This window comes from Plecotus auritus (genome assembly GCF_963455305.1).
Source record: "Plecotus auritus genome assembly, chromosome: 14".
In the NCBI taxonomy this organism is placed as follows: Eukaryota; Metazoa; Chordata; class Mammalia; order Chiroptera; family Vespertilionidae; genus Plecotus; species Plecotus auritus.
Window position 1 is genome coordinate 1,212,507 of NC_137780.1, and position 8,677 is coordinate 1,221,183.

The 8,677-nt window shown below is 62.8% G+C and overlaps 1 long non-coding RNA gene across 1 annotated transcript; it reads left to right on the forward strand.

Moving 5' to 3' along the window:
* Positions 1-3,721: 3,721 nt before the first annotated feature.
* LOC308238720 lies at positions 3,722-6,341 on the forward strand. The gene is made up of 4 exons (XR_013959608.1): positions 3,722-4,282; positions 4,686-4,876; positions 5,112-5,217; positions 5,584-6,341. It is a non-coding gene; the product is annotated as an uncharacterized lncRNA (long non-coding RNA).
* The last annotated feature ends 2,336 nt before the right edge of the window (positions 6,342-8,677 follow it).

Below are 8,677 nucleotides of genomic sequence, written 5' to 3' on the forward strand. Positions count from 1 at the left end.
GATGGATGTGAGAGAGATCCCGCCATCGGTTGCCTCCCGCGCGCGCCCCGACCGGGGCTGGGGTTTGGACAGGCCGCCGGGGTGCATGCCCTTGACTGGGCATCGAACCCGAGACCCTTTGGTCCGAGGGCCGGCGCTCTAACCACTGAGACACACCGGTCAGGGCTAAAAATGGATTTCATGCCCTCACCGGTGTGGCTCAGTGGATAGAGCGTCGGCCTGCAGACTGAAGGGTCCCGGGTTCGATTCCGGTCGGGGGCATGTACCTTGGTTGCGGGCACATCCCCAGTGGGAGGTGTGCAGGAGGCAGCTGATCGATGTTTCTCTCTCATCGATGTTTCTGACTCTCTATCCCACTCCCTTCCTCTCTGTAAAAAATCAATAAAATATATTAAAAAAAAACAAAAACAGCCACACAGCTTCTGGTCGTTTCGGACTAAGCTGGCCGTTGGCTGACGGGAGGGATGCCATGTTTGCCGGCCGGCCGCGCAGCCATGTTATTCCGGTCGCTGACTGTTGGCCTGTAGGTCCGTCCCAGCCCGCCTGTGGCTGTCAGAGCCGAGCGAGTCTCACAGCAGCTACTACACACACACACACACACACACACACACACACACACAACACACACACCACATACACACAAAACACACACACAAAACACACACACAACACACATAACACAACACACACAAAACACACACAAAAACACATAACACAACACACACAACACACACACACGAAACACACAAAACACACACATACACACAAAACACACACACATACACACAACACACACATACACACACAAAACACACACAAAACACACACGACGGCAGGGGGTCCACACGGCCACACAGGGGCCCCACGCCTCTCACCGACACGGACACTGATGGTCGAGATGGCGAGACGGCAGACAGCGGCCGTTGGGATCGCCACCTGCTTGTCACAAAGCAGAGGTTAGGGATGGAGTCGCTGACAGTCAGGTGTTCTCAGCTTCCCTTTGTTTTAAAAAAAAATGATTGTTATTGATGTCAGACAGGAAGGGAGAGGGAGAGAGAGAGAAACATCCATGAGGAGAGAGACTCACGGACCGGCTGCCTCCTGCACGCCCCCCACTGGGGACCGAGCCCGCCACCCGGGCCTGTGCCCCGACCGGGAATCGAACCCTGACCTCCTGGTTCCTGGGTGGACGCTCCGCCCCTGAGCCACGCCGGCCGGCCGGGCAGATACCGGAAACTCCCCAGGCCTCGCAGGCCCACGGTGGCTTCTGCCCGCGGCTCCCTCCGACGGGGAGAGTGTTGGCTCAGGCGTCCGAGGCCTCCGAGGGGCCGAGTCCAGCGAGCGAGCCCGTCCTGCCGGGGCCAGCGGGTGGCGGTTTCAGGAACTGGGCAGTCCCGGCTCCAGGGTCCTGAGCTCCGGTTCCCACTGCCCGCCAGTCACCCCCCCACCCCCTCCCCCCTGGCAGGCACCCGCCCCCCTCCCCCCCCCCCCCCCGGCAGGCACCGAGGGTTGGGAGCGACTCCTCTTCACGGCCAGAGCAGGAGCGTGGTTTCAAAAGGGGGGTTGATGTTGGCACGTTTAGCGTTGGAAGCGGTGTGACTGGGGGCGTCGTTTTGCGCCGCCCACCTGTGTCCGTGGCCGAGAGGAGGCTGTTACGGCGGCGCCTCATTGGGGTGGCCAGCGGGTCGTCAGACATCAGGCCCCGGCCGGCCCCCCCCGCGGGGTGAGACCCTTGGAGGCTCGGCAGGAGCCCCAGGCACCTCTCCTTCAACCTCAGGGTCCCGCTGGCCTGGGGGCCGGGTGGGTCTGGCCGCAGCCTCCACCCCCTCGCGGGCCCACCCCGCCCCTCCCTCCCGCCCTCCCTGCCACCCAGGGCAGGGGTGGCCTTTCAGATCCCCTGGGCACCTTTCAAAGTCTAGACCAGCCGTGGGCAAACTGCGGCCCGCGGGCCGGATCCGGCTGTTCTATCCGGTTCTCTTGCTCTCCCCTCCGCTCCTTTACTTTGAATTTATATGAGTTCACACAAACACTCCATCCATGCTTTTGTTCCGGCCCTCCGGTCCAGTTGAAGAACCCATGGTGGCCCTCGAGTCACAAAGTTTGCCCACCCCTGGTCTAGACTCTCAGGAAGCACAGACGCCCCAGTGTGGCCGCGTCCTGGGCTCCCTGTCCCCACCCCCGACCCCCTGCCACCCCCACCGTCCCCTGCCTGTGAGGCAGCCCAGGGCAGCCGCCCCGGCCTGGACGCCCTCTCCTCTCCCTCCCTCCCTCCCTCCCTCCGCAGTCAGCTCCTGCACCCACATCCTCTGCGCAGCCATTCAAAGGGCCCAGGCGGCCCCTCCCGCCGGCTCCCGGCTTCAGCTGCGCCCACACGCGAACACGCCTCTGACTCACAGCCCAGCTGTGACGTCCCGACAGCCAAGCGTGTGCTCCTGGGGGCGGGACAGAAGGTCCAGGCGCCTCCGCTGGGGGCATTCCTGTCTGCCTTCACTCCCCCACTGCCCACCCCCCACCCTGGGCGGGGCAGGAGCCGGTGGAGCGCTGCCCCCCCCCCCCAGGGCCCAGACCTGAGATTAAGCCTCCCCCTGTCAGTTCCTCCCCTTAACCAGCCAAGACCCCTCCCTGGAAATGCGGGCTCTATCGTGAGAACAATCCTTGCCTCGGCCTCCACTTCCTCGTCTGTGAAATGGGACCATCCCGGCCAGGCCCAGGGGCTGCTGGGAAGGCGCTCAGGCGCTCAGGCGGGGATTGGAGGGGGTTCTCGCTGGGCCTGGGGAAGGGGGTCTTCGTTTCAGACCCAGGTGCATGGAGGGCATCGCCGTGGAGAGCAGCTGGGGGGCAAGGTCACGTCCGTCTGTCCTAAGGGGACCCCTCAGAGCCGGGATGTCTTGGGGGGATCTGAGGAGTTGAAACGATGGGAGAATACTCCCCGTGGGCAGCTACAGCTGTGACGCACACCGCCTGGGCCTGGGAGGAGGGGAAGGGGAGGTCGGCTAGCCTGCCCACCCCCCCCCCACCGCCCTGCCCCCTGCGCTCCTGGCTGCTGAGCGGATTGCAGGGCCCCAGGCTGCACCCCTCTTTGCAAAGACCCCCCACCCCACCCCTTGTGGTTTCGATCACCTGTCAGGTTCAGGAGCCACCAGCACACCCCCCCCCCGCCCCTCAGCAAAGCACACAGGTCTTAGCTTTGCAATGAAAATAATAATAATAATAATAATAATAATAATAATAATAAAGTTGTTTATCTGCTTCCCGTAAACAAGGTCTGCATCTCAGCACCTGTTTTCCGGTTTTCTGCCATCACTGGGGCCTGTTTATCCCGACCCGGGAGAAAACACCCCCCCCCCCCCGCCCGCCCCACTCCCCTCGCACCGCAGGGGAGAGAAAAGAAGGTGCCAACTGGAGCTTCCTTGCCCCCCACCCCCCGCCCCGCCAGGGACTTCCCTGCCCCCCGCTGAGCCATTGAGATGCAACCCTTTCAGCCGCGGCATCCAGGTCTCTTGGGGCCTTCGTCCCCGTCCCCAGAGGGTCCCCAGAGGCCTCGGCGGAGATGCTCTGACCTTCGCTGACCTTGCAAACCCACCAGCCAGCTGGACCTGGGCGCGGCCGTGCCCTCCCCGCCCGAGGTCTCCCCGCCTGAGGTCCCCCTCCCTCCCCCGGCCCGCGGGAATGTGCTGAGTCACCAGGCCGTGCAGGTCCGGCGGTTCTGCAGGGACGAGAAGCCGAGCAGAAAGTCACCGGAGCCGCCACGTGGCTACTTGAACAGCGGCCAGGGGGCGGCCGGGGGCTCGGGCACAGACACGCGGTGACACGGTAACCGGAGGAGGTTTGCCCGGGCGGCCAAAGGCTCCTCATGGTCCACGGCCCGGCTTCAGTTAGTGATTGCTGGTTGGGGACGTTTTACTCACTTCCTTTTTTATTTTAAAAATATTTGTATTGATGTCAGAGAGGAAGGAGGGAGATGGGGAGAGAGGGAGAGAGAAACATCAAGAGGAGAAAGAATCCTGGACCGGCCGCCTCCTGCACGCCCCCCACTGGGGATGGAGCCCGCATCCCGGGCCTGTGCCCTTGACCGGGCATCGAACCCTGACCTCCTGGGTCACAGGTCGACGCTCAACCACTGGGCACGGCAGCGGGCCCGTGTTCATGACCTTGAAGGTTTGCACAGTTCAGATTCTCGCACCTGTTCGCGTCGGAAGAAGGAACAGCCGCGGACGGACGGACGGACGGACGGACGGACGGCGCCCCAGAGCCGAGGCCTCGCTCGGGGGCTCTGGGAGGTGTAAGTGTTCACAGGAAGTCTCCTCCTGGGAAAGCCGTTTCCGGGGACTCCCCAAGGGCAGGGGGGTTGCAGGTAGAGGCGATCCGCCCGCCAGGTTAGAGGTTGGCGGCCCGCCCACGGCTCCGTCCCGAAAAAGGGGTGGTGCCCTCTGCAGCCGGGGCCACAGCGCGGGGGGGGGGGGGGGGGCGGCACCTGGGGAGGAAGTCTGCGATCCGTGGGCCCCGCGCCCGCCAGCTCAGAGCCTTTCACAAGGTGGAAGTGCCCTGTCGAAGCCGTTGCCCTGCGCTTCCTCCCGGGGATGGCACGTCCCGGACCAGCCCCGCCCCCGGGGGAGCCAGCCCCCCACCTGCAGCTTCCTCCGTGCCCAGGGCTCCCTGCCCCCCCCCCCCCCACCATTCCTCAGGGTCCCTGGAAAGGACCAGCTTCCGTCTTCAGTGCCTTCAAGCGACTCCGCTGGAACCTCGGGGTGAAGCCATCCCCACAGACGCCCACGTCGGGGCAGCGTGGTGACTCCGGTGCCCGCCCTCCCCCCCGCCCCCCGGGTTTCAGCCCCGGGGCGCGCGCCTCTGAGCTTGAATACGCGGCTCCTCCCGGGCAAGTGATGCTAAGGATGGAGGGAGGCCCGTGCAGGGGGCTCTCGCTTATTCTCTGGAGGCGGGGGAGGGGGGAGGGGGGAGGGGGAGGAGGGAGGGCCAGGCTGCCAGCCACCCAGAAGCCCGTGGGACTCAGAGTCTCTCCCTCCTCGCACTCCTCTGCCCCAGCGGCTCCCTGAGCTGCACCCACAGAGGAACCACGACATGTGAAAAGCCCGCTGTGTCTCCCTCTCCAGGGACGTGACCCGGTGACTCGGAGGTCAGAGACCACACACAGCCCTCGCCATCTCAGCAGGCAGCCCTGGCAGCCCTGACCTGCGCGGGGCCGGCTCCCCTGCCCCGGTGGGTGCCCCCGCCCCCCCAGGGGGTGAAGGGTGCGGGCGGCGGGCAGGCAGGCGTGGGTTGAAGGGCCTGGTGCTTCCGGCCTGGAGGCCTGGGATAAGGGTTTTTTTAAAAAATATATATTTATTGATTTTTTTACAGAGAGGAAGGGAGAGGGATAGAGAGTTAGAAACATCGATGAGAGAGAAACATCGATCAGCTGCCTCCTGCACACCTCCCACTGGGGACGTGCCCGCAACCAAGGTACATGCCCTTGACCGGAATCGAACCTGGGACCCTTCAGTCCACAGGCCGATGCTCTATCCACTGAGCCACACCGGTTAGGGCCAAGGTGAGTTTTTTTTAATACATTTTTATTGATTTCAGAGAGGAAGGGAGAGGGGGAGAGAGAAACAGCCATGATGAGAGAGGACCATGGATCAGCTGGTAGGGCCCGCAACCCGGGCATGTGCTCTTGACCAGAATCGAACCCGGGGCCCTTCCGTCCGCAGGCCGGCGCTCTGTCCACTGAGCCACACCAGCCAGGGCGCAAGGTGAGTTCTGATTCCCTGTCCTGGACGCCGGGTGTCACTGGTCCCGGGCGTCCGGGGACCCTGGCTGAGGCCCGGCGGCCCCGGTGGGGGCAGGAGTGTCCGCTCTGTCCTCCACCGTGTCCAGCAGCGGCTTCCCGGCCGCTTATCTCTGCGCCATCGGCATGCTTGGCCTCGAGACCTTCAGACCTGGGCCCGGCCGGGCTGCGGGGGCCAGCGTGCTGGGTCCACATTCTTGAAGTCCGGCTGGTGGAGGGCAAGTGGCTCTCACGTCCCTGGGGGGGAGGGGGAGGGAGGTTTTATGGTCAACAGTCGGCTCCCCTTCCTCCCTCTGGGTTGTGCTGGGAGTTAAAGAACCGGCTCAGCCCTGGCCGGTCTGGTCCTGTGGTTAGAGCATCGGCCTGTGGCCTGAAGGGTCCCGGGTTCGATTCCGGTCAAGGGCACGTACAGTCAAGGGCACGGATGTCTCTGGGTCGCAGGCTCGATGCCCTGCCCTGGTCAGGAGGCAACCAATGGGTGTGTCTCTCTCACATCGATGTTTCTCTCTTTCTCTCTGTCTCTCCCCCTCCCTCCCACTCTCTCTCTTAAAATCAATGGAGCCTAACCGGTTTGGCTCAGTGGATAGAGCGTCGGCCTGCGGTCTGAAGGGTCCCGGGTTCGATTCCGGTCAAGGGCATGGACCTTGGTTGCGGGCACATCCCCAGTAGGAGGCGTGCAGGAGGCAGCTGATTGATGTTTCTCTCTCATCGATGTTTCTAACTCTCTCTCCCTCTCCCTTCCTCTCTGTAAAAAAAAAAAAAAATCAATAAATATATATTTTTAAAAATCAATGGAAAAATATTCTCGGATGAGGATTAAAAAAAAACAAGATAAAAGAAACTGCCCCCCCCGCCCCCCCCCCCCCCCCCCCGCCAGGTGCCGAGGGCAGAGGGTGAAGGTGCGGCCGGGCGCCCTGCAGCGGGGCGGCCAGGGCCTGAGGCTCCCGGAGGTGGTGGGAGAAGGCCGGGGACTGGGACCCGCCAGGCCGTCCAGGAGCCCCTGGGACCTGCTGTGTGGTCTCTCAGGCTCCGGGACAGAAGGAGGAGGAGGGTGCTGGGTGGCAGTCCTGGGAGCGCCTGTGGGGGGTGGTGAGGGGGGGGATGGGGGACAGGGCCTCCTTCGCCCCTCAAGGCCCAGCCAAGGGGCCCAGAGCCACACCCTCCATGTCAAGGTCACCTTGGGCCTGGTGAGGTCACTGCCCGGGAGCGGACTTTCTGCCGGGAATGCCGTCCCTGTTGATGGGACTCGGCGGTCTGACGGCGCCCGGAGGGAGGCCGGGAGGGAGTGCGGTCTCGGGACGGTGATGTCATGAGGTGGGGGTGTGGCGTCTGTGGGTCAGGCAGCCCAGCAGCAGGGAGGTGGCTGTTCCCGGCAGGAGAGATTGTATCTTTTTTATTTCTTAAATATGTTTTTAGTGATTGCAGAGAGGAAGGGAGAGAGGGAGAGAGAGAGAAGCATCCAGGATGAGAGAGAATCACGGATCAGAATCAGCCCACCGCCGGGGCCTGTGCCCTGGCCAGGAATCGAATCGGAGAGCCTTCGGTCCGCAGGCCGACGCTCTGTCCGAACCGGCCAGGGCTGGGGATGAATCTTTTTATTAATTAATTATTATTATTATTTTTTATTGATTCCAGAGAGCAGGGGAGAAAGAGAGAGAGAAACATCCATGATGAGAGAGACTCACGGATCGGCTGCCTCCTGCACGCCCCCACTGGGAATCGAGCCCTCAACCCGGGCGTGTGCCCCGACCTGGAATCGAACCCTGACCTCCTGGTTCCTAGGTCGACGCTCCACCCGTGAGCCACGCAGGCCGGCCTGGATCACGCATCTGCGCTCCGTTCCCTAACGTCCCACGAGGGGCTGAGGGGCTCGATTCCCCGTTTGCTTTGACACCGAGGACACCGAGGCTCGGGGGATGGAGCTGGCGAGCGGGAGAGCCGCTCCCAGGGGCCCGGCCTGGCCCCTCGCGGTGTCGCCGAAGCCTGTCCCTGGGCCTGGCGCCTCCTCCCCGCGACCGTCCCTTTGTTCGGTCTGCGGGGCTTCCAGTGTGTGACCCGCATTGTACTGGGCTTATTCATATGCCGCCGCCGCCGCCGCCTCCACGGGCCCGGGCCTTTGTGTGCGTGACGTCAGCGCCTTGGCAGATGGGGGCGGGGGGCTGGGGGGCCGGGGGGGCCGGGGGGCTGGGGGGCCGGGGCTGCCTTCTCTTCACCCCCGGGGCCTGCGCTCCCCTGTGGAACCCCACGCAGCACTCTCCAGAAAGGTGGTTTTGTCTCTTCTTACTGATTCGTTGGTCCTCACCCGGGGATATGTGCCCACTGATTTTTAGAGAGGGAGAGAGAGAGGGAAAGAGAGAGGGAAACGTGGACGTGAGACAGACACTTGGATGGATTGCCTCCTGCACGCGCCCCGACCAGGGCCTGGGCCAGGGAGGAGCCTGCACCCCAGCTACACGCCCTTGGCAGGAGTCAAACCCGGGACCATTGGGTCTGCAGGCCGGCGCTCTACCCACTGAGCCACACTGGCCAGGGCAGGAATATTTCTTTTTTTAAAGGAGACTTTTTTTTTTTTAAATGTATTTTATTGATTTTTTACAGAGAGGAAGGGAGAGGGACAGAGAGTTAGAAACATCGATGAGAGAGAAACATCCATCAGCTGCCTCCTGCACACCTCCCACTGGGGATGCGCCCGCAACCAAAGCACATGCCCTTGACCGGAATCGAACCCGGGACCTTTCAGTCTGCAGGCCGACGCTCTATCCACTGAACCAAACCGGCCAGGGCAGGAATATTTTTTTTGAATTGTTTGAGACGTTAACCGTAAGTCATTAAAGATCTCCAACCGCGGAACCTCACCAGCTTTTCGCATCAGTCTCATTTTTAAAAAATATA